Raw genomic sequence first — 26,166 nt, forward strand, 5'->3', positions numbered from 1 at the left:
GAAGGAGATGGGCAAACAAGGTAAGAGCTGATGACCTGAGTCTCAAGATGACCTCTGGAGGTTCCTTCCCACTGCACCCGTTTCGTGGTGCAGTGCTCAAGAGAGGGGTGGAGAGTGCAGTGGTGGAGTCCTTGCTTTGGGGACACTCATGCCTCGGCAACAGAACAGGTCAAAATCCAGGCATGCCAGAGCCCCAAAACATCCATGGGAAGGAGCACGGCTGTAACCTGTGCCTGCAGTGGGGAACCCCTCACAACACCTGTCATCCCCCCTTGTGTCCTCTGAATGTCATGGCATCCCCATGGCAGAGCCCCAGGCTGCCTTCAGCCACCTTCTGTTTTCCTTCCAGCTGAGGACGACAGCCATGGCAATGGGGAGTCACATTCTCAGCATGTTTTTTGCATTTTTCACTGATGTCCCTGTCTGCTCTTACATAGGGAGGTATCTCACTGCATGGCTTCCTGACAGTGTGGGCAAGCCCTGCCTGTGCAGTCAGTCCCAGAAATAACCCTTGACTTATGTGAGGGTCTGCTTTCTTCTCCCATGTTGGAAAGAAACTCCTGGTTCAGCATGGCGGTGCACAGACCCAGAACTGGGCAGCACGTGCCCAGGGAAGGAGGGTGTGTGAGATGCTCCAGGGAGGTGATTGTACAGCCAGAGCAGGGACTGCTCTCTACAAGCATTTCAGCGTATGCAAGTTACCATGTACCAAGGTTTTCTTGCAGAATCCACCTTTTTCCACCTCTTCAGACATTTCTAGTGGGGGGAAAAGACAAGGATTTTGGCTATGTGGTTAAGGTTGCAGGTAGGGTGACCCTTGAAATACAAGACTGTCCATTTTGGTGTCCACGGTACCTGGCAGCCTGGCAGCAGCAGGACCTGGCCTGCTGAATGACAGGTGCAAATAAACAGTTAGATGTCTTAGCTGCATTTCCCAGCAAGAGAAGGCTTGTGAGGTTGCACTGTCTGTCTGTCTACCCATGGCAGTGTGTGGCTCTGCCAGCTACTTTCACCCAGTCCCAATGAGGGAGGCGTTTCAAAGCCATGAAGTCCGCACAGGTTTGGGACGTGCAATGAGCTGGGTCCATGCTCAGCACCAGCTGCCCTCGGCCCAGGCAAGCACTGGATGCCAGGGAGGGCAACAGACAAGGCAGCGCAAGGTGCTGGGCCCCGCAGGTGAGCAACCTCATGAGCAACTCCATCCCTGTTTGTCCCTGTCTGTCCTGAGCTGTTTATTAACTCCAGCCCAGATGACCTGACATTCAGGTAGGCCGAATCTGATTTTCCGGCTGAGAGAGCCCTCAGATCTTTACCATTTCTAACTAGATTTCATTGTGGAAAGCACGCTGACCTCTGAGACCTGATGTCCAATGCCAGCAGCAGAAAGCACCAAGCACGCCCAGAATCCTCAGACCTTTGCTGAGCCCTGGCTGCAAACTGGGGGGACGAAGTAATGCTGGAGCAGCCCCTAGACACAACACTCAACTGGGGGTCTGACCTGGGGTGCCGCATGGGTGCTCGTGTGTCACCTGGCGTGCAGCTCCTCCCTGCATGGCTGGCATTCACGGGCTGCTGGATCTGGAAAATGCAGCCTGTGCCGGGAGGACACATGGGGCAGTGAGGTCCTGGTGCCAACAATTTGGCAAGGCGTGCGGGAAAGGCAGGAGGCACCTGGGCAGCTGTGGAGGCTTTAAGGGTAAAAGAGAAAGGGATAAAAAGCTGGGAAAGGCGGGGGGGACGGTGCAGAAACAAATAGAAAGAACCCTCTGATATTTTTTGAGTTGTTAGGTCTTGTACCAGAAGATAGAAAAATGAAATTCAAATTTCTCAAGGTATTTTGTTTTTCAAAACTTAAATTACAGGTGTTGTATTTTAAATCCACTGGAAAAACTTGCTCAAAAGCAACATTTTCCCACAACAAGGGACTTAAAAACCAATGATAAAATCCCTTATTCTGGGAGGAACACTTTTAAGTCACAAAAGTCTTGAGTAGCCCTGCTCCCCACTGTGAATTCTTTAAGACATGCCCAAAGCTTGCCTATGCATATATGGAGCAGTGACTTGCTCTTCTTTGGGGTGTCTTTGTGTTGGCCTTGAAGCTGCAGGAGAGCTGCCTTGTTTCCTCCTCAGCAGAAGGGCATACAAAGTCTGATGCTACCATCCAAGAAATGTGAGTACAACTGTGGAGGCACACAGACCCACAACACTGAAATTTAAAGCAATGGACCAATTCTGCAGTGCTGTTAATATCACTTGATGTTCATCCCTGATTATCCATTTGTATTCATGGTCTTTTCACTTGCTAGAATCATACTGAATCCCACTTGAGATCTCAGAGGAACAGGGTAAAAAAAAAATTGCACAATAATCAAGGTCTCCTTCAAGGAAAGCGTAGGATCTGGATAAATCAGCCACAACCCAGTAGGAGTGGGGATATCCATCAAAAGTCTGTTCCCTTAATTCCAAAGTCCAGGTGACCACAAAACATTGTTTTGTAGAAGCCAGGAGAACAACAACCAAAGGTAAAATATTTGTGCCAGTAAGCTCTGTATACTGGAAAGCCCTGCTGAAGTGGTCACAGGAGAAAAATGAGAATAATCACAGGCTGCCCTTGCTTCCCATGGGAGGCAGGAGGTGAAGGGCAGCAATGAGGCAGCTGAGGGCAGTGGGACAGGCTGCTGAGGGCTGAGGGCTGCGAACAGGTTCAATGAGTACTGTCTTGGCCATGTGGAGCAGCGCCTGCCTGGCAGAGGGAGAGAAGCTGGGGATCCTCCCTGGGGTCTGGTCAGCCCCCTGGGGGTGCAGCTGTCCAAGCAGAGATGCTCCACCTTGCCCTTGCCCTTACCTCGCTGAGGTCTGGAAAGGGGGTTTGCTGCACCATGTCTCAGCATCTTTATAGAGGATTTCTATTTTTCAGCCTAAGTGCCTAGTTCTTATTTTAAGTTGGATATTTTTGATTTAGTTGCAGCATAGCCATGGTGTCCCATGACATGTCACAACATTTACAAAAATCAACAGTAGTCCTTTGTTGACTAGGAGCACTCCTGGTTATTTCCAAGTGTGATGGGAGGAGCAGAGATCCTGCCCTTCCTCAGCAATATGTCCCCAAGGAGGATGTAATTAGTGAATTGGGTTTTTCAGTCTTTCTGCTGGGCGATCTCTGATTGACAGCGTGGGCCAGCCCGCGCTTCTCTCCTTCATAATAGTGGAAGCTTATCTGCCTGCAGTGCCAATAAAAATAAATCATCTGGTTGCCTTATGCTCTGTGTGGATGAAAACAGAGTCATCAGTGGTCTGTGTACTTATATGCTAACTTTACGCCCACAGCATTTTTTTTTTTTAATTAAATTGCAGGATTTAGAAGAGTACTACTATGTACTGGAGAAGAATGGAGGGGTGAGTCTCTGTGTGTGTGAATGATGAAGTTACAATACATTCATTGTTCAGTTTAAATAATGGTTTTTCAAACTAAGTTTGCATGTATGAGTGTAATGTTCTCATTGACTAGAGTGATGAACAATAGACCACCCACAATTTGGGAGAGTGCTATGAGTTTGTCCCTTTGTGGGCAGACATCACTTAGTTTTCCAGCCCCATTCTGCTGGTGTATCTCCAGCCTGCCTTAATTGTTCCTTCTAGATGAGCTGGAAGCATATCTGGAGCACATAATTTTCCAGAGTGGCCTTATATGCAGTTACAAGAAGATTTGAAGTTGGGAGTCCACAAAGCCTGGGGAGTTGAGACATTTACCACTTATCCAAAATCCAACTTCAGCATTTTCCACTCATTCAGTGTGGGAGTAAATCAGGATTTATTCTTCTAAGTCATGTGTTTACATCACTTTAGAGTGGGAAAAAGTGAACAAGCCTCAACTGCCAAGGGGAGACCAGGTAGCCAGCTATTTTTTTTTACTATATACTGGGTATCTTAGCTGCTTTGCAGTAGTTTTGTTATCTTCCCTGTTACCAGTCCCCCTTCTTTCATAAAAAAATGTGTAGGCAGCCAAATACAATGCAGTTCATGGAGGAATCACTCCCACTCAGGTCACATTGAGATAAAATTATACAACTTCAAGCCACCGAGGGCACAACCCTGGGTTGTATTTCCATCTGGAACATACATCCTTCCCCCTTCCCCCAGCACTTGTAGGGGAGATGCTTGGACAGGTTGTTATTTACGTCGGCGCAAGCTGGTGGTACCAGGCATGTCTCCATGGTAGTGAAGGAAAGGATTAGCGTCGGCATCATTGCACGGCATATGTATGCGATGAGATAATAGACATCTGGCTCTGAGCGGCTACTGGGACTCTGTAAATCCCTTGTTTTGTAGTTTTGTGCAGAAAAGCTACCTCCATGACAGTATATGACTGTATAGTCTGAAGTAATAAATTAAAGATTGTGTTGGTCCTTACAAAGCACTGAGCTGTGTAACACTGCTTTTGGGTCCCCAGCTTGGCACTTTTGCCTGGATGCCCCTGCAGACTCCAGTGCCTGGAGAGAGACTCAGGGAGCTCTCAGATGTCTGTGAGCTTCCTTGTAAATCCCCAAGGTTTGCTTTGCTTTCTTACATCCCAGCAATTTGGCCAGGCCCAGCAGCTCAGCATCTACCCTTGGGCTGGATGTCTCCCACCCAAGACCCCACATATGATGCCTGGCTGAATCTTCCCCAAAACCACAGACCAGGTACCCCTCATCACCTCCCCATCCCACACCACTGCTGACAACTTGCTCTCCAGGACACGGGATGTGCTTACCATTTTCTGGGCCCAAACAGATGAAAATGTCACATCTGTCACTTCTGGGATGGGAGAGATGAGCGTTCAGGTCCCTGCTCCAGGCTCAGGTTGCGCATCACATTCAATTGCTGTTTAGGATACACACCCTAAAAACCTGTGTTATTAACTCAAGGTTAATATATAGTTAACCTTATTACACATTGAGGACATTACAAATGCCATTAACATTCACCACTGTTGAGAAGCATGAGAGTAAACAACTCATTAGAGAGTGCTGTGACTGTGTCGAACCTGCTGCAGAACATACAGCACGTTCACTTCTGTGATGGGGCATTGCCAGCTCAAAATCCCTCAGGATGTGTACGGGACCAAATTCAACCTTTTCTTGTCCTGCCCTACAGCTAAACTGACTTCAGTTTGCATCCCTGTGGCTTTATGTGGGAAACTGGTGGGATTATTTGATCTCCAGAACCAAGAATAGGAATGAAGTTTCCGATTCTAGTGCATGATATTCTGAAAATATCTATTTGAGTAGCCAGGTCTGAGTGAAAAAAGAAATCAAATAGAGGGATATGGAAAAATCTCTTTATGCCTATAAAAGGATCATTTTGAAACCGCAGGATTTTGTATAGGAACCTTTTTCCTTAAATAGTAGAAACAGTCTCTGGGTGCATTCCATCAGTGTAAAAAATGGGGGTTAGAGGAGAGCCTCTGTGTCCGGCAGCAGTTTCCTCTCCTTCCGTCTCTCCCTCTCCTCCCCCCGCCACACATGTACCTTGTCTTAACCCCAGAAACCATGCTTATAGGAAGCATGAAAACAGTATAATTCCAAAATATATATATTTATACACACAGATATAAACAAACACATACATATATATATATGCTGTGCAGTTAAAGAGGAACTGCCTGGAAGGATTTTTTTGCATTCTTCAGGAAACACCTTTCTGTCCCGTTTTCCCACCAGGATAAACAAAAGCTGGCAGTGAATTGTGCTGTGTAGCTGAAACCCCAGCGCAGGCTCCTACTGCAGGCTCACACCTGCAGCCTCCCCCTGCCCGCCACCGGCCGGGAACCAGGGGAATCCAGCCCAAAGTGCTTCGGCAGAGCCCAGGCGAGGGCAGGGGGCCAAATCCTGCCACGCAAAACCCTGCTGACATCACGGAGATTAGATGGGCTGCTAATCAGGACAGCAGGATTTGTGTCAATCTTTTGCTTAGGATGTGATGCCAAGTGCCCCAGCAAAGGGTGGCTGGGGCTGCCAAGGGACCGGGTCTCCCCAGGGGCAAGCAGCCATGAGGGTGGCACTTGGTTTTGGGGTCCCCTGTGTATGCTGCTGTGGGGAGGAGCAGTAATGTGGGACCAGCTCTCCCAGGGCACGGGACCTCAGTGCTCCTCAGGACAGAGGTTCTGCTGCTGCCCTTTCCAACTTGGGGCTCCCAGGCCAGTAGAGGACAGGAGGGGAAAGATTTATGTGACTTTGGGGTTCAGTGTCCTCTTTGCAGTGGGTTGGTCTGAGGGTGTGATGGGGAAAGAATTCAAAAGGTTTCCATCTTCAGAATGGAAATGGGCTCAGTTGAGACTGAAAATTTTCTGAGGGTTCTTTATAAACCAGGGTGATGGTTTTAGTGCTTTCTAAGAGAAGTCTCCTGTGTTCACATTAGCATGACGAAAATCTCATGCAGAAGGGTCCCCAGAGACCCAGGCTGACTCTAGCCCATCCCTCCACCCCACGCTTAGGTCAGTCCTTACAGATGTCTGGATAACCTGTTCTTAAAAACCACTAATGACAGAACCTACACAGCCTCCTGAGACAAAGTATTTCAGTGTTTTACTGCTCTTGGTATAAGGAACATTTCTTAAATCTTTCTTAACTCCCTTCCAGTCAGACCCAGTACCTACCCTCATTGAAATTTTAGCACAAAACTGCTATCTACAGCAGGGACAGAGAGCAGCTTTCTTTTAAATTACTTTTTAATTTTTCTTTTCGCTCAGCCCCTTATGTGCCTGAAAGCCATTATTTCTCCCTTCAGATGTCTTTTCTTTACTGAAACCCACTTTCTCCAGCTTGCACATACCTGTATACACCTTTCTTGAGGAATAGCATTCTCATCCATAAAAAATCTCTAGGTGAAGTCTCATGCTAACAGGGGGAGCTGAACAGAGGGAAGGCAGATGTCTTGCATGCTGTATTTCTGTTTATGTACTTGACAATGGATTCTGGTGTGTTTGTTTTTTTCACCAGTATGACATTGTTGGCTCACACTCAGCCTGTGACCCATCACAACAGGCAAGTCCCTGGAGCTGAACAGCATTCAGGCAGCCAGCCCCAGCCTGGCTCGGGGATGCTGGTGAGAGGTCTCCGTTCATCCCTGCCAAACCGCATCTTGGGGCTTTTCAGTCCCTGTCTCCAGTTTGTCATTCCTGCAACCTACAGCCAATGCAACACCTGCTGTAGCTGCAACAAGCACATTGCTCTATTTTTCTATTGCCCAAGCTGTCAATGAAAATGTTGGCTAGTTCTGGTATGAAGGGAGAACCAACTCTGGAGTGACTGTGTTTCTACTTCTTGGACCCTTGCAGCTTTTGCTAGGTCCTGCTCTCTACAAAGGTCACATGCACCAATTTCTAGTTGTTAGTGAAATTAGAAAAAGACAAAAAGTACCTCTAAAGCAATTGCTCAAACTCCTTTTCAAAGGGCAACACATCGTACTGCTGGAGAAAGCACGCTCCATGTACTGCTCTAGCAAGCACCTCTTGAACATTTTTTTAATGTGAGCTGGCAGCAGACCAGGGTAAATGGCACGTTCTTTTTCCAGTGCTTTGGCCCAAAGTGTGTATTTCAGAGGCTTAAAAGAACAGTCAGTCAATTAAATGTGATAAATGAGGCCATTTGTCACCAGCATTTTATCTTTTCTTTTAAAGTATAAAACGAGATAATGAGCAGGGCTTGAAGAAATCCTTTGTGGTTTTGGGAGCCAAGGGCACATGATATACAGAACGGATTTTCTGCCTCTCCCATCATGAGAATGTGATCTGACAATACTCACCCTCATGACACAGAAATCAGAGACAATGTTAAGACAGGGTGGGGGAAAATCACTAATGGATGAAAAAACAGTGACATGTTGCAATGAAGATAAGAAATGCACTTAGTTAAGGGCAGATCTACCCCCACTGCAAGCCTCCCATTGCAGGTGCTGGTCAGTAAGAACTGACAGAACACAGAGACCACTGCGTAGAAGCTTTAGCTTACAAAACAGCTTCCGGTAGCATAGTTACCAACACTTCACCTACTCAGAGTGAAGCCAGCAAGGTATGCACCTAGGGGCAGACTGTGGTTGATGGAAAAAATGGATCAGCCCTTCCCCTGGCATGGGAGATGGGACACACTGATGGGCCGTGTGAGCTGCAGGGTCTTGCACAGTGTGGGAGTCCCAGGGCTTTGGGGCTCCAGGTGGTGGGAGGTTATTCCTCCTGTGATTCCATGGGTCCATATGGCCCACTGGGAGACCCCATTCACTGGCAAATATGTCAGCAATGCAGTACAGGTCTGTGGCCTGTAAGAGTGGTGGCACTTAGGTAGTGCCTGTATCAGTGCGGGTTAGTATCCATGGCTGGAGGCTAGAGCTGGACCAGGACCCAGCACTCCAGCTCTCTTAAAAAAAACAGCACCTTTCTTTCTGCCAGGTTCCCTGAATGTGTTTCCGTCCTGTGTGCTGTCCTTTTCTATCCTGTGCATCTAGGAATTAGGAGACATTTACTCCACTGTGTGAAGCCTCTCCGCACCCTTGGGATGTGAGCTTGTTAACTGTATCGGCTGTATTTTACGGTGGCATATGCCCCACCTAGTCAATGTTACTTCTGCACCCCTTTCCTGTCTCCCCTCTGCATCTACCCACTTGTGCTACCACAGGAAGAAATTACTCTTTTTTTTTTAACTTGTTTTCTCAATCAATAATCAGTCTATACTGAATACATTGAGGCAGGAGTGCCAGTAAGTATGGTTGCACAAACACGAACAGATATTTAAGGAGATGAAAGCCACTGACAGTTTGTCTCTACAACTTATGTTTTATTTACATCCGTATTGTACTGCAGCCTTCCATTTAGTCCTGGGATGAAAACCCCGCCTTCTTGCAAACATGGACAGCCGCACACATGCCTCTGACATTGAGTAAGTAATACACACAGTGCATGGAAACATATATTTTAAGAAAACTACCCAGATGCATGAGCAACAGGAGGTACCAAAGTAACTCAAAAGACGAAGAATTAAAATCTGATTAAATGAGTTGGGTGAACGGAGGTCCCAGTCAGGTACCAAAGGAGTAAACGCCAAACAGCATCAGGTTAGCCTCAATTCAATGAGTTTCCATCTGATAATGAACCTTGTGCATGGCATTTGCTAGGGTTCTGTGGGGAGGGCTGCCCACCTCGGGCCCCTGGCGACCCAGTGGCAGCAGCACACAGTCTGTTGTACCAGCACCCGGGTTTCCAACACCCATGGTGGCCACCACACGAGTGAGGTCTGTGCCTAAGGGGGTTTTTCAGATGAGGTTTCAGACAACAGGACCACAGTCTGTGCTGCGTAGAAGTGCTGGTGAGAGTGTCGTGTCTGTCCCTGCCTCCCCTGGCAGCAGGCTCAGCTCCAGCCCACGGGTTGCCCGGCTCTGCCTTGCTGAGGGGATGGGATAATACTGCTGAAGCCCTTGGTGGGCTGCCCAGTTCCTCTCCTTCCAACTCGCTTGCTTCCAAAACAAATTCCTGTTGCAAAGGCTCAGGCCCTTTCCACTCTGCATTCCTGCCTGTAACTGGATCCTTTTTGAAAATGAGGTGAACTGATACAACTCAGTGAACTCAAAAGGAAAAAGATCCTAAGTAATTGTTGGAAATGACTGGAAAGAAATATCTTGTAAAGCAACATCCTAATCTAAACAGAGAACTGAATATTTCAGAAGCAGTTAGCTCTGAAATGGTGTGTTTTTAAAAGCACGACTTACCATGGGCAGGCAATAGCAGTGTGAGAGTCGATGCTGATGCCTTTCCGATCCTCACATGCAAAGCTGGTGGGACTGCAGCCTGCACCATTAGGAGGTTGTGAAAAGGTGCTGTTACCATCCCTTTCACCAGCAGTGTGGGAGACCCAGCACTGCAGCCTCTAGTTATGGCCCAAGAAGTGAATGTCCCATCCTTTCTGCAGCAGAGGTTTGTTGGTATCCTATTCATTTGTCTGGGTTAAGTGAGATGCGGAGGAGTGGGAGGCTCTAACTCCAAAAAGTTCAGATTTACAGCGTCAGGAAGATAGTATCTTTGCACTCACTTTCTATGGTTTTCTTTCTCCTGTTATCTCTACAGAAAGCTGAGTGTCTTGAAAACTGCATTAGCCTTCCTTAGGGAGGCTTGTTTTCAGATATCTTCTCAACCTGATTTGGAGCAGGGACATCAAAGACAAGACAAATCTGGTCCCCTGTTGACTTGGATCCATTTGGAGCGGTTCTGGGCAGTTGGAGCTTGCCATGGTGTTCACAGTCTTTCGAAATATTTACTTATCTGACTGACTAGAGACTTATTAAATAAGTTATGGTGTCTGCACTTCTATGTAAACAATTTACAGTGCCACAATTGGTGCTGGGTGCTGTTTGGAGAGAGGTAAGACTGATTGTATACACCGGGCTTCAGTTTAGAGAGTTCAGCCCCGGGACTGGGCAGTATTGTACGTAATAAATAACAACAGTTAGTCGTGTGGACTCACCCTGTTTCAGTGCTCATAAAGCCACACCAACATGGCCAAATTAAACCAATGCTTCTTTGAGGAGACCTTGGCTGCGCAAACATTAGGGTGCCTGGTACAGTGGTCACAGTTGCCTGGCTCTGCTCTTGCTCCATGTCTATGCTGTCCACAGACCTCCAGCATTTACTGGGCAGAAGGAAATGGCTGCTTTGTGGGTTGGACAGACAGAGTAGATGTGGGGCATAGCACTTGAAAACCCTTCTCCAAATCTAGGAGGATGGAGGTTGAGAAGTGAGTATCACCATGTCCAGGAGGCAGTTCCAGCCTCTGCAAGAGTACAGTGAAATGCGTGAGTTTGCTCATTCTGGCACAGCTTCAGGTCATGGTACACGGGTGGGTTTCCTCAGTCTTGCATTTTTCAGTGTCTCATATCAGGTCTCCAGGGACTTCCAGGAGGAGATGGGCTTTCTCTTACAGCGCCTTGGGTCGCATCACCCGAGTGATGATCACCAGATACTGTCCACTACAGGTGTGCGGGATCATGAGAAAAACCTATTGCTTGGTGGAAGAAGTGTTCCCACCTCCAGTGGAGTGACACAGGAGTGTGATTGCTGTGGCTCATGGGTGCTTGCAGCTCAGCTGGTGGACCATAGGCACTGCAGATAAGCACAAGCCCCCATCAGACACCAGAGCAGAAAAGACAGGGCATGGACTGATGTCAAGCTGAGAAGAAAAGTCAGAGGTTTTGATTCAGTTCAAACCGAAAACAAGTTGTTTCAACTCTAAACCATCTGAAATTAAGTGACCTGGACATGTCTGAAATGACATTTTCAGGACCGTGCACCTCCTTCAAATTTTCTGCAGTTTGAATTTCTATCCTGATTGTGTACAAAGACAAGGGCATGACTCTCAGAAGTTCCCATGAAATGGAAATGCTGGGCCCAGTGCAGCCATGTGCAATGGAGGAGCTGTGCAAGATCTACTGCTGAAAGGCAGAAGCTTGGAAGGAGAGGAAGAAAGACCCCTTTCTTGCTACCAAGCAGCTCTTCAGATTGACTAATCCAGGCAAGAAATTAAAACAAAAAAAAATTAAGAACTTTGTTCTGCAGATACTCTTTCAGACACATTCACTGTCAAAAGTCTATGCCAGATGCTGTGAATAAAGAATGGGAGGAAATTAAAAGGAGGGAATTGACCCTAACACTGACACAAGATGGCTGGGTGGATGCAAGCTGGATAAAGGCTCCACACACCCATGCATGGAAAAATGTGCTTCCTCTGAACAGAGAAATGTAATGGGGTATTGATTTGAAATTATTGAACTGTGATACTACACCTGTGTTGCTGACGATGGCCTTGTCTGATGGGGAGAAAAGCACAAGGAGGTCTTTCCAGTTCAGACTGGGAAAAGGAAAAGGATGTCTGAGGCAGACTTTCCAGATGTTGCATTCACATTCAGTGCCCTCCCGATGTTCAAAACTGTTTCTGCAATCATCCTCAGCCACCAGAAAAAGCTAATTGATCCCCCAGCTTCACCAACAGCGTTTGCTCTCGAAAGGATATATCTTTTCATTTAGTCTGCTGAAACTTGCACTCTGAACAAGAAGGATCAAGAAGCAAAACGCAGCCTGTCTCTTCCTCCCAAGGGAACCCTCTGGACATGCACTGCTCGTAGCAAACAAGAGAAGTTTTCAGGGGGACCTGAGGGACAGCAGGCTGATGGCACCACTCTCAGTCTCCATGGAAACACACCCCAATGTAATTAATGATAAAGAACCGGGACAAGAATAAAAATGATTCAGAGAAGCTCTGTTACTTCTTCTCTGTTTAGGTCCCGTGACTAAACCCACACAGAGCCTACAATAGGGAGATGATCCTCAGTTATAGCTAAGGAACAACATAATGAATTATCTCCTTTGCACGCACTTTAGCTGGTGAGTAATCTATTTTCTACTCAAACCCATGTTGACTACAGAGATTTTGCCAATATCTGATTCATCAAGATGCTGGAAAAATGTGTAATTAGAAATTCAGAAGGACTGTAGCTCTCCACCACTTATAAACTGATGATTTCGGGTAAACTCTTTGAGAGATAACGTTAATACAGTCAGTACTTGGGTGAAAGTTCACCTTTAGCTAAAATTAAGTACAAAAAATGGCCTGCTAAGTGAAGAGTTTGAATCTTCTTTATGTACAATATAAAATTATTTTTATTTTGGCTGGTGAGTCCTTCTTAGATTTGTGGACTCCAACTGAATAGTGCAAGAGTGTGTTTTATTTGTCTTGAAGGTCTTTTGGTCAGAAAATGGCCAGAACTGCAGGTTCTGAAGTCATCATTTAAATACTACAGAAAGGTGTCAGCAGCCTCAGCTTCATCCCCCGTCTGGCGAGAGCTGCATAGGGTTGGCCACCCTGTGTTTCCAGCCCCAGCCGCTGTGTGTGGTACCAGCAGGAACAGATGGCTCTAAGACCCACTTTCCTGCATCTGAAAAAAGCCTGTTCCTGGAAGTTACAGGGTTGTTGAGTTCCTGGGACAGAAGCAATATGAGCACTGAAACTTTGCCCTGTGACTCTGGGAGCTGCTGGCAGGATTTGAGGGCTGGGTCTGTGGAGCAGGCACCAGCTTTCGGAGCTGCGGGATCTGCAGCCCGGGCAGAAGGAGATGCTGGCCCACAGCACGGTGGTGAGGCCAGAAAGCAGTTCAAATAAATTTTTAAAAAAGCTTGGGGTCTTTTATGAAAGGCAATCTTGTACAACAATTTATAAAGAGCTTGAGGGATGTTATTGTTTAAATAAATATTTAAGGGAGATTCCTCTCAATTTAAACACAGCAAGCTGTAGCATGTGGAAAGCAGCAGCATTTGATTACATATATGCAAGAGGCCAAAGCAAACCATTACGAACAAAGGCAGCAGAGGAGGATAGAGCAATTTAATTTGATTCTGTTTCTCCAAGAGAGGTTATTGACAACACCATTTGTGCCTGGTGCCAAAGTGCAGCAGGGGTACAAACCCTGGCAGTCCCAGCAGTGGGTGTGCAGTGCAAGGAAGCCATTCTACAAGCCCCATTGGTGTTTTGTCTGATGGGATGGCTGGGGATAGAAGTAAGTGCAGGATTTAGCTCTGCAGGTGGTGCCCTGCCTGGCAACTAGAGACCTGATATGCGGCAGCAGGACTGTGTGCCCCAGGAGAAGGGGACAAAGGTGGGCATGGCTGATCGTGCCTGAGCCATCACGTTTGTTGGCCAGTCTTTGACAGATACACAATGACAGCCTTGATACGAGAGGGCAGCACATTGCAACAGGGGTTCACTTTAAAACCCTGCTTGATTTGGTTGAGGCTCAGGGATGGCAGCTCGGGTGAGAGCTTGTTGTGCTCTGTAGCTGCAGAGCTGGAGTGACCTTGTGCGGTGAGCTCGGCACAGCCAGAACTCCACACCGTGCACTGCCAGAGGTTTGAGATGTGGAGGTGCTTTCTGCCCTGCAGGTGGAAAATGCCAAGGGCATAAACATCCAACCAGCAGCAGAAAATAAGAGAAAACAAGAGAAATTCACTGCTGAGGGACATCTAAATAAAAGTGATAACATGCTAAAAAGCCATAGCAGTTCAAAACCTCTCAGTGAGTTTGAGTTTATTAAGAACCCGTGTAGATCATAAGCCTCAGATGTAGACCATGGGATTCACAAGGGTGTTATAAATCAACTGATGGAAAAGGACCTAGGGGAACCTATGACACTTGTCTCAGGTTGGCAAATCTGAATTTATGTCTGGGTAGAGGTTTCCCAAAGGTCTTCATCAGTGCAAAAGGCTGAAATGCTCATCTTCCTCACCCTTTGAACAAAGGTAACGTCATTGCCTTACTAGAAATGAGTTTTTCTTTTTAACTGCACATTCACTCCCCACTTGAATTTAAGTCACAAGCCAACAGAGCACGAAATAAATCACTTTTCCAAAGTGTCACTGGAATTGGAGGATTCTGTAAAGGTCACACAGTCCAGGTGACAGGTATTTCATGGCTGCATATGAAGATATGGCAGATCCCCTGTATGAGGTAGGACATGATTTATATGGGAGAACACTGAATTATCAAGATGATTACTGGGTGCCAGGGCAGCATCTCGGTAGGAGAGAAAATCTGTGCATGCATTCATGAACAAACTTCTTTGATGTTTCACCCTATTCCATGTCACTGGGCAGCAGAATAACCTGAAGACAAATTTGTATCTAGGGTCCAACCACAGGAATGTATCAAGCTTCTCTCAGGGCTGGAATCAGCATGGTTCTTTCCAACCATGGTATCTGGGGTCCTCAATGTTACTATACAACCACCTTCAGAAAACCAGGGTCCTGGCATGGTTCAAGGGTGGAAGACCTGGCCCACACAATCTGTGGAGAGACTGGGATCTGCAGAGTAGGTCAGAAAATAGTTTGGGAAAAAAACATTAATTTCCACAACAAAATAGCTCATGATTCATGACTATTTGAAAACAAGTGAAAACTGGGAATTACACAAAGGCCCCATTTTATTCATTGAGGAACCACAGAATTAATTGCATGTACTTTAGTTTCCAGCAAAGGCTAAGTCTCATGGCACAGTATTGTGATTGTTGAACTAGTCATGTCCCACATACTGCTTTAATTCAGAGCAAAACTGTAGGAAAAGCATGATGTGATATAGCCAGTAGCTAGCTTGTAATAGAGGTGGGATAGGAGAAGGACCTGAGTCTCAAGTAGGTCAGGCAATTCATCAGGCAATAAAGGTTTTAGGTTAGCACCCATGAGGTGACCTCACTCTTTTGCTGGGCTGCGTGCAGTGAAAGGAGCTGGCTGGACCAGCCAGGGGTTCAGATTAGGAGATGGCGGCTCTTCCAGAGCTGTACAAGAAAACTTATGCACAGGCCTGACTGCTTAATTCTTGATGTTGCTTCACACTTGTAATCATCACATAAAAGTTGTAACAGCAACAGCTTCCTGGATTTATTTGTTTTGTGACAACTTCCACAAGGACATCCCCAATAAGCATCTCTGGTCCTTTGACTGTCAGTCTCCACTCCACCCATCTGCTCTCATCCAGCATCAAAGTTTAGGGCACAGTTTGTCACAACATCCACACAAGCACTTTCTTGTTTTCTTCCATGACACTTGGGGCAGCTACCCATAAGCATCCACCACCACTCCTTTTCCTTTTCTGTTTCAGTTCTCCTGCAAATCTCTTCTTAAAAGTTCTTGTGACATTCCTGACAAAGGCAAGGCTGTTGGTTTGCAGCAAGCACTGCCTGCCACACTGGCCAACACCATCGCACGGCTTCTTAGCACTCCTTTATCTCTCAGTAGCTGTCTGTAGGCAGCTCTGGTCTTCTCACATAGTCAGCTCCTGTGGAACAATGGCTTTTCTTTTGGTCTTTATTTCTACATTGTCTCACACAGCTGAGGCCTGGTGTGTGCATAGACTTCCCAGGAGCTGTTGAAGATGATAAAACTTCACTGCCCAGCTTTGTGGAAGGAAAGACACACGGGATGCTCCATGGCCTGCAGCCATAAAAGAAGTGAAGGAAACCACCTCTCCCAGCCTCTCCAGCAGGAGTGGAAACAAGCAGGCTGCAGCTCCCTACCTTTCAGTGTGGAAATCACGTCAAGTGGCAAAATGGAAACCCTGACATTTCACCATCTGTCTGCAAATGCATACAAAAATAGGCTATAAGAATACTGTTAAGACTGAAAAACCCATGATGCCAAAATTAGGACTTCCTTGTGCTATGTGTTATGATACACTTGTTAATTAGATGATTACACAGTGATTTGCCAGAGGTCTTAGCTTTTTCCTATGGTACAGGATGAACTGTTGTTACTGGAGAAGGCATTACATAGAATTTTTTTTTCCTTAGTGTTCAATGCAATCCTAGGTTGCGTTTGCTACCCAAGTCCTCATCTGAATAAAAATTGCTGATTTTCCCAACACTGGGAAATTTCAGTGACACACCTCCGTGTAGTCTCTTGGTACTTCACAGAGTTCTCTGAGCTCTGGTACCTCTGTCAGGGGTGTGGTGCTGCTTTAGCAACTTGAACGAGATGGAAATGGCGAGAAGAGACCTGTGTGCAAGCAACTAGCTTGATCACATCAAGATCCAGTTTGTCATGGGTCTGGCGTGGTCACCTGCCCTGGCTGTCCCCGCTGTGTCCTTCCCTGCAACCATGCCTGCATCTACCCTTGCAGGCTTCACAGGTCCCACAGCCAGTGCCTCAAGGTGGTGAGCTGAGACCAAGGGGTGCTCAACAGACATAGCTGGGGCTGTGCAAGTGTTCAGCATCAGGTGGCACTGGACATGCTCAAGGCAGAGTGCCCATGTACTCCCACCTCAGGAGCAGGTGTGCAGTGCTGGGCTGTCATGGCATCTGCAGGCAGGGGGGCAAACACCGCAGCTACTGACTGGTGACTGGGGAGAGCCTCAGTGCAACCCAGCACAAAAGACCCTGCAGGGAGAGCAGGACTGAAGCCAGTTCTGCAAAGGCAGCACTTTTCTTCCTAAGAGGGGACAATGAACAGGGCAGGTCAGGTTTCACATCAGGCTCTGGCACGGTCAGACTCTCCCTATGGTTCACACCTTGACATACTCCTCCCTGCTGCACTCCCAAGCCCTCTGAGCCCCTGGCTCCTCACTTGCACCATATACTCCCCATCCCAGTCCCATGCCATCCTTCAGTTTTAGCGTCCCTTTAGCACCTGACCTTCCGTTAGCCCCAGTATCCCCAGGGTCCCTGGGTGCCCCCTGGCTCTGCAGGAAGGGTTTTGAAGGAAGAGTGCTGTTCCCTGCCTGCCTTTCCATTGCCCAACCCTCTGCCCTGAGCAGCACTGCAGGAAGAGCCCAGCTCCATCCTGCTCCTGGGGCTGGGGATGGCTCTGGGGCTGCAGAGGGGGGACATGAGTAGCCGCAGTCCCTGTAGGGCTACAAAGAGGCAGCAGGAGCAGCAGGAACTCAGTAGCACCAACTGGGTGCACAGGAGCACTGGAGTTGGCACTGGGAGCTGATGGGATGCTGGGCTGAGTTGCTCATGTGGGAAGGAATCTCAGCTGATTTTGACTACACTGCCCTAGCAGGTTTCTAATAAGTTGCTATTTTTTCCCTTCAAAGGCTAACACTAAGCCAAATTGGAGGAGATTTACAGAGTAAGAAAAAAAACCCCACAGTCCTAACAAAAAGCTGCCAAATTTCAGATCTCTGCTCCAAAATGCAGAGGGATAAGACGCATCCAAGACAAGGATCACCAGGTTCCCTCCTCCTGTTTCTTCCTTTCTTTATTTTCCAGTTGGACAACAATGCCTTTTTCCCTGTGCTCCTTCTTGGAAATGGCTGGACAATTTTGGCTGAAATTTTCCAGAAAAGAACTTAGCCTAAGGCATGCAATCAAGTTGGAAGAACTCAGTCTAAATGGTTCAAGTCCGGCAAATTTAAAGTAACTGAGAATACAGTATTACAGCGGGACACATATGAATAACTTTAATTATAGGAGCTGCATGCAATCCCACCTTTGACGCATTCAAAATTATAATAGCTGATGGTGCTGTTCCATTCATGTGCATCTTATCACGATTCACATATTTCACAAGTAAGAAAGCTTTAACTCAGTCATCCCACTGAGCCTTCCCACACCCCTTCCTACTCAAACAGCTCTTCCCATCTAACAACTGGTCATACAAAAAACCACAGTTCCCTTGCCTCCAGTATTTGCACTTGAGCTTTGGCTTCTTGGATAGAGGCAACTGATGCTAAAATGGGATTGCTTTCTGAACTAATGTAATCAAAATTAATAAAAGAAATAAAACAACACACTCCTTTGGCAGGTTCCCATGCATATTTTCCATAAAAGTTCATTTTTCCACAAGAACAAATTGTGAGTATGTGGGGGATTTGCACTGAATCTTGATACAGAGCTTAGGATTCTTGGCACTGCTTGGGACATTAAAATGACATCAGCTCCGCTTTCTATATTGAAATTTTATAGTTGCTGCCTGACCGCATTTCTTTGTTCTGCACATATTCTCTCTCCTCAGAGCTGCCTCTCTGCCACGACATGCTGTACATGAGTATCATGAAAAGCTGTATATTTGTATTCCTTGTAGCCCTGCTTGCCCCTCCCTGTGCTGGACACCCAGGGGATAAAGCTGCATTTCTTCCTCCGGGACAAAGCAGCGTTGTTGGCTCAGGGGACGAGGGCACCTTTGTAGCCAAGAGGGTTCCCCACAGCACAGCAGCTCTGTGCTGCGAGGGACCTGGCGTGACAAGCAGCGTCCTCCTCTTTCCTCCGGAGGAGCAGAGGAGTGGAGTGTGTGCTGCTGGGTTGACATGTCTGCGGGACAGCAGGGATCAGGGGAGGGCAGTTGTCCTAGGGAGGACCCTGTCTTGCTTCCCCTGGGGAAGGGAAGGGAAGGGGGAGTGGAGAGGAAGAGAAAAGGGAGCATCTCTGGGTGGGAGATGAGGCTTTCTCCAGCACGGGCAAGGTGTCACCTGGGGCAGAGTTTGTTCAGTTCTACCTTTATGAGAGCACAAGGACCTTCCCAATGCACACATACTACCCCATGCCAAGGGGCACGGAGGGGACAAGCAAAAATCCAACTAACGGTGTTTCTGAATGAATGAGCTGTATTTCTGTACTATGCAGCAGCATGACCTGCTGTGTTTGAACACTGTGCTGCAGGAGGACTGTTTTGGTACTCGGGATCCCCCGTGAATCACAGCACAGGGCAAAGGGAGAGTGTTGGGACTGGGAGAGTTAACAGGCTCCAGCACTGGGAGTACGGTTCCAGAGGCATTAGCACAGACATCATGCTTGTTTCCTGGATTTCAAATAAAATAAGGATTCAAGGAAAAAATGATGCTTTCCTACATCCCCTGTGACTTGGAAAGCAATAAGAGCAAATAAAGGCAGATAATTATCTGGCACGCCACATCCAAACATTTCTGAGAGCATCCTCCTGCCGTTACTGTCAGAGTCACGCTGGAACAGCATTAGCATATACTCTGTAAACAGAGTCAGTGGCATCCTCCAGCACAGCCTCAGCCTCCCGTGCAGGGATTACAGCAGCTGGGCAAACCCAGGAGGGACTGTACCTGGCAGACAACAGAATGCCAGTTTTACTTTAGTCTGGCTTGATCACAAGAGTGAGTTATTTCCTACATTACCTACATGCTCAGCCTCTCTAAAGTGTGACAGAGAGTAGCTGCTGCTGGCTTCTCTGTGCAAGATTATAATTTCATCATTTCACTGCCTTCTGGAAACAGTCACAAGACCATAATAACAGTTAAAAGATTGTGAAGCCATTTGCCAAACATTTCTTGCTCTATAAGCAACAACATTTTTACAATCACATTTGCAACAATATTTTTGCAATCACATTTATATGCTCCTTTACAAGCACATGCAACAACACACAGAATGCAGAAAATCCTTACCTTGCATGCCCAGAGGAGAGAGCCTGGTTTCCTCTCATGGATCAGAATTTGGATGAAAAACAAAGCCAAGAAAGACCCTTGAACAGGCTCATCTGCTGAGAGTTGTCTAAATCCCAAGCCTGCTCCTGCTCGCAGCTCTAAGTTTGTGCTCTGAATAGAGGCTGTGTTATTTTAACCACAGGATTTCTAGTCGTGGGGGAGGAGAGATGGATTAGGTACGTTTGCATTCTAATGCTTCACGTTTACCTCAACTGAAACCAAGTACTTTAAGTCTGATGTAAATAAGTACTGCTAAGATATAAATTTCAAGAGCCCAGTAACCAATTATGCTTAAACTAACATGCTAAATCACTGTGGAAAATTCCAGAGGAATAAGATAACATAGTTTTGTGTTCTTTCCTAAATAAAAGGCATGTGTGGAATTTCATGCTAGATACCATGACAAGTGAGGGGCAGCAGAACTGTGCAAATTAACCTGTGTAAGGTGTCATACCTCATAAAACAATATTCTTAACACCTGTTAGCATGGATTTCAGCAGGCACCCCAGCAATTTGGGTTTTCATGGCTTGTAAAAAGTATAGATATGAGGGATTTGAATCTAATATTTCAAAAGAGCAAATAAAGCTTTTTAAGGTAATAAGGGAAGATTTTTAAAGGCCGTGAGGTCTATAGTTCTGCAGGAGCACGCACATTAGCCCGCTGAACAAGTGCCTTCTCCGACAGGGGTGTAAGCTTGATACTTCCCTGCAGCTCATGGATTGCTACGGAAATTGTTAAATGCAGGCAAAATATTGTGCCCAGGACACTGGTTTGGGATTTTTATTGTTTAATCCAGCTCAAGCTCTGCCTTCATTTCCTGGTTTATGACACTTTGGTGCCGCAGCTGCTGCAGTTGCAAAGCATGGCTGCAGTCCAGGCTTGCAGGGGCACCTCTCAGCTGATGGAAAAGAGATCTATTAACTTTCTGAGAGGTATGATTTGTAAATAAAAGGCCTTCTTAGTCTTTGGGCTGAACTGAGGAAAATGATTTGCATACAAAACACTAGAGGAAAGGGCACAAATTCCAATTTGTCTCTGACAGCAGAGGCTTCAGGAACACAAGTTTAATTCCATTTTTAATAAAACCTGGCTCTATAAATAACATTATCTTGCACTTACATAACACTCTTCATCCCAAAGCATTCCCCAGTGCTTTGCAGACGTAATCATCCTGCCTGAAAACCACGGGCAGACTTCCCACCCTGGCGTGGAGGATAGTGCCGTCCAGCAGCGCTGCCTGTGCTGGGCAGGGGACAGGCAGTGGAGCATCCCGCGGCAGCTCAGACAGAGCATCCTACGGCAGCTGGGCTGGAGCATCCCATTCGGATGGAACATCCCGCGGCAGCTCGGATTGAACATCCTGCGGCAGCTTGGTCGGCTCCTGTCCATCAGCAGGACCTGGCAGCTGGCTGGGGTGTCACAGACACTGCCTTGTTCTTGAGGTGCCGGCCAGGAGCACAGGGTGTCAGCTTGTTAGGCCACCTGGGCACCACTACCTGCAGAAGAGCCCATGCTGACTGACAGGTCTGTTATTTTTAATGACCAGCAGTGGTCATTTTTAATGACCAGCTAAGCCCGCAGGTTCCCTAAAGGGACAGGGTCATCTCTGGAGAAGTTAGCCTGCTTCCCAGAGCTTAGGCTGAGCTCTCTGAGCTCCTCTGGATGCTTGGTTCTAGCCTGGCTCACCATTGCAGGGTAGGCAACTGGGATTCCAAGCATCTGTGTCACAGGCAGGGATATCCACCTGAGCTAGAAACAAAATGTCCCCAAACCTCCCATCAACATGCCTCTGGCCCATTAACCAATATCTTCTTCCACCAGTCGAGCAGCTCGCTCCTCCCCGGATGACTTTTTTTGGCATTGCTGTAATTGTCTTAACATCAACCCTGCTGATGTTTCCCAGCTACAGGTCCCACCTCACCCTTGCATGAGACCCCGCAAGGAAAGCAGGCATGAGAAATGCTCCTGGGATGGGGGCAGGTGTTGTTACAGCCCTCCCAGGGGGAGCTCCAGCTGGAAGAGCCCAGGTCTCCCAGTTTGCAGCGATACTGGCATGACGGGCACCAGACCTGTGCACCAACGTTGCAAGCTGGTGGAGAGGACTTTAGGAAGAAAGCAGCCCCATGTCCTTTTCTTGTGCTCCCTACTCCACCTGGATGTTTGCATGTACAAAGGAGGTTTCTGTGCTGCAGAGGGGTATATTTTTCATTTTTGCTTAGCTGGCTCAATAGGAAACAGCAGGAGGAAGAGAGGCCAGCAGAAGTTGCTCTGCAGGTTGACCTGAAAAGAATCCATTTTTCCAGAGAAACTAAAAAAAGGTGGGGGTGAAGAAAGCAAAAATAATTTTGAATTAAGTGAAAACATTTGATCCTAATGCATGGTTTGTTTTTTCTGGTGTATCTTTTATGTCAGATTGTATTTAAAAAGAAACAGCACTTTAAAAAACAAAAATAAAGGAAATGAAGAGTTTCATTTCTAAAGTGTCAAGGCAAGACATTTCAGCATTCTACTTCGCTGCTGTTTCTTCAGGATGCAGAAATAAGTAGTAACAGAGAGATGGGTTTAGTGTTTATTTGTTTTTTCCTCCTAAACAAGTCAACAAACTGGACTCAAATTCACAAACTGATTCACTAAAGTTAGTATTTTTTATCAAATAAACAAACAAGCAAAACCACCAACAGCAAAAAACACAGTCTGTCTGAAACCTTTGCCAGATTTAGGCTCTGACACAGCAGCCAGCATCTGGAAGTCAAACAGCTGCCTATTGATGAAGTTTGTTAGTTTTCTCTTGTGCCTTGAAGCCATTCAGACCTGCTCCCTGCCCAGTGTGTCCTCTTGCTGCAGTGCAGACCACAAACGTGCCCGCTGCCTCCAAAACTAAGTCAGGTCCACACAGTTTCTGGAGCTCTTTTCCTCTTCATCCAACCCTAATATTAGAGATCTGAGCTGGAATAGCTGTTTCCCAAGTGTAAACAGCAACAAATTATTCCCAGTCTGTGAGGGGAACGTTCCCTTTCAGCATCCTCTGTGTGATGCTGGATATTTCTGCACCATAATCACACCGGGCTGAGGTCTGTGGGCTGCGGTGCTCACCTGCCTTCCATTAAAGCCTGCAGAATAAAACACAGCCCATGCTAGAACTATTTAGGGATTTAATTTTGCATTTCAGTCAGTGCTTAGATGAACCGGGCAGCAAATGAAAGGAAATTTGAAGCACAATGAACAGTACAATGAAGTACAATTTTGCAGCAGCAAGAACTCCCACACTGGCCTCCCCTTCTGAGATAATGGGATGAAGAATTCATAATAGACATTGTTGATGAGAAATTACATGTTAAAGGAACCTGAACAGTTGCCCACCTATTTTGCATGCTTTCTCCTTTTTTATAAAATGAACCGAGAATTAGAGATAAAGAGCTTCTATTTCTTTTGAATTAGGGTACCGCTTCTAGAAGTGATATTGCCAATCCACACAAAGATCTTCCATTAGAATCCACACAAAACCACATGGCTGATCTAGAAAACACAAGCTTTGAGGAAAAAAAGCCCATTGGGAATGGTGGCAGACCACATTTTCACACTTCTGCTCTGCAGTTTTGACATCTGTTGTGAAAGAAAGCAAATGTTTTCTTTAATCAAACTGCTCCAGAAACTGAAGTTCTGAACCATCCCCTGCCAACATCAAGTACTATAGGATACCAAATTGTGTCTCTCTATCTGCCCCTCTTCTACATCCCATTTCCAAACCTTTTCTGGCTTGCTGTGAGTATGAGGCAGAACAAGAAAATCCATGTGGATCTCAGAAGGAAGAAGATGCATTTCCTGAAGGGCGAATGAGATAGCTGAAAACCAGGCTATGTAGACAGCTAAATTTCACTGGGCACAACACTGAAAATACTCCTAGAGAAGAGCTGGTTTTGCTCAGCAACAGAGAAGTGTCAGTAGCAGTGCCCAGTGAGACCTTCCACTCCAGAAGACGTTACCTCCTCCTCCAGTCCCACCAGATGGGCAGATACAATTGCTACTACTGAATATGCCTCTGTTATGAAATGCCTTCTCAGGTCCCCAAGGATATTAAATCCGAACAGGCAGCTCATCTGTCAAGTGAGGAGCATTTGTACTAGATATGTGACTTCTATAAACTGAATTTCTGCCTTGGAGAACTTGTGTTATTAGAAAGCTCTGCTGTTGTGGCAGGAGCTCTTTGCATCTCCTGCAAGGTTTATATACTCATCTTTACTGTGGAAAGGAAGATTGTATATTGTGACATTCAGGATTAAAACCAAAGGCAACTGAGTTCTGATTTATGAGATTAAGGGTTTTCCCTGGTTTAACAAAGAATTCATGTTCTTGCAGTCAGGTATGTGTATCTTTAACACTGTGTTACCAGTAAAGGTCAACCCACGCCATGGGTAAGAGCTGTATGTGGTCTCACAGCAGCGATGCCCCATGGACTGTGCTGTCCTGCCCACAGTGATGGTGTGTATATTTAGGATGCTGATTATTAATCCAGACTTGGAGCAACATGTTGCCAATCTATCCTCTAAATATCAAAAGTGTGAACAGAAGTAGCACAAGAACATGATGTGCCTCAGGAGGCCCATGTGCAGCAAGTCCTTCTGGTGACTCAAAATAAAAGTATGGTCAGAGTGATGGTCCCCATAGCCCAGAGGATTCTTTCGCACAAACTGGTCCAGCTGCAAGGTGACAAGATAAAGTCCCTGATTTAGAGGGTGTATTCAAGGAGACGGGAGCAAATAACAGAGGTCCTTGTTCAGCTGGAGGTGTCAGGGCATGTTGTGGAAAAAGTGCAGAAACAGCAGGCTGAGAGGAAAGGAAATAGGTGTTTTGGAGCAGGAACCTCAGAGGTCCTGAAAATTGAGGCTAATGAGGAAAACAGAGTTAGCAGAGCTCTTTGCTGAACTTTATAAAATGTTGATATTTAGGCAAAGCATGTGATGGTTCTTGTTATAAAATAATATTGATTCCTCTTTTCTCTCACACCTCTGATTACAGGATTCCAAGGACCTCTGGCAGATCCCTGTATCATGAACCACAAAATGAACCATCTTAGTGGAAGGTGCCGTCATGCTGATGATGTCTGGTGGTGGTGGTTATGGCTTGTCACTCCATGCCATGAAAGAAAAATTCAGAGCTGACCACCAGGAAGGGAGTGGGTCTGACCTGAGAGCTGCTCTCCCGGGAAAAGGAGTAATTGCTGCTAACGAAAGTAAGGGTGGGTGAGACACAAATTGGAGTCCTGTCCTGTGGCCTCTGTGGCTCCTTGGCTGTTTTCACGTAACAGTTCTTGATGACTTCAGCAAGGTAGGAGGCATACAGGCAACATGGAGGGGAATAAGTCTCCTTTTAATGCATTCAGAACTGCAGCCTGCATCTCTAAGAAAGCCTCTGTTCCCATGTCTTGCCTTGAGCTACTTACCTCTAATTATTTCTGTTACAATTAGCAAAGTGGCTATCCAGACTGCAGTGTGAAACCTGTCTGAAGGAAACACCAAGCTAGAGAACCTGCTGAATAAATAGGTAGGTCATGAATAAAATGCAGAAAGTGTGGCACCACACCAATCTTTACCTCTTGTACTGCTTGCAGAGCAGTATTTATGTTTTGCCTTTGTTTTTCTTGCAACAAAAGTTAACCCATGTATGATATTATAAGGCTCAGGGGAAGATGATTCACCAACTTGCTCACAGGCATCCTCCAAACCTTCATCACGTCTAGCAGCCCCAGAGGAATTTCCTCAAAAATTATGAAGTGTGCATGGAAGATCTAAAAACCTACTGAGCCCTAAAGGCCTTTGCACTACTCAGGGTGGGTAGGACAAGATGGGGACACCTCTGCCTCACCATAGTCATACCAGCCATGAGGACATTTCCACATAGAGATGTCAGGTCCTTCTCTAGGGCTCCCTGGGGAAACACACAAAAGGCTCCTAAGGAATTGCAAGATCTGCTTTGAGTTTGTTTTTGTTTGTTTGTTTTTGTTTGTTTGTTTGTTATGTTTTGTTTTGTCTAAAGCAGTACAGCTAAGACAAGGCCAAATCTTGTGCTTTTCAGACAAGTAAGAGGCCTGAATAATGTACTTCATCTCAGAGACCAGGATTTGATCCCCAGATGTATTGCAGACTCCCTGTATCACTTTGGCAAGTCACTTTGTGATGGATTTTCATACACTTGGCACTAAATCCAAGTTA

General features: G+C 46.4%; 1 protein-coding gene across 2 annotated transcripts in view; it reads right to left on the minus strand.

The window, feature by feature from the left end:
- The window catches only part of JCAD (junctional cadherin 5 associated), a 62,664-nt gene extending 42,582 nt beyond the window's left edge, over positions 1-20,082 (minus strand). Inside the window, exons 1-2 of one of the 2 annotated variants that reach the window (XM_021289965.2) lie at positions 19,918-20,082; positions 4,754-4,889 (exon numbers count right to left, since the gene is read on the minus strand). The gene's annotated coding sequence lies outside the window, so the exon portion shown is untranslated. The remainder of the gene's footprint in view (positions 1-4,753; positions 4,890-19,917) is intronic. The other variant, XM_021289967.2, reaches the window with a different exon arrangement.
- Between the last annotated feature and the right edge of the window lie 6,084 nt (positions 20,083-26,166).

Source organism: Columba livia, chromosome 2, assembly GCF_036013475.1.
Source record: "Columba livia isolate bColLiv1 breed racing homer chromosome 2, bColLiv1.pat.W.v2, whole genome shotgun sequence".
NCBI lineage: Eukaryota > Metazoa > Chordata > Aves > Columbiformes > Columbidae > Columba > Columba livia.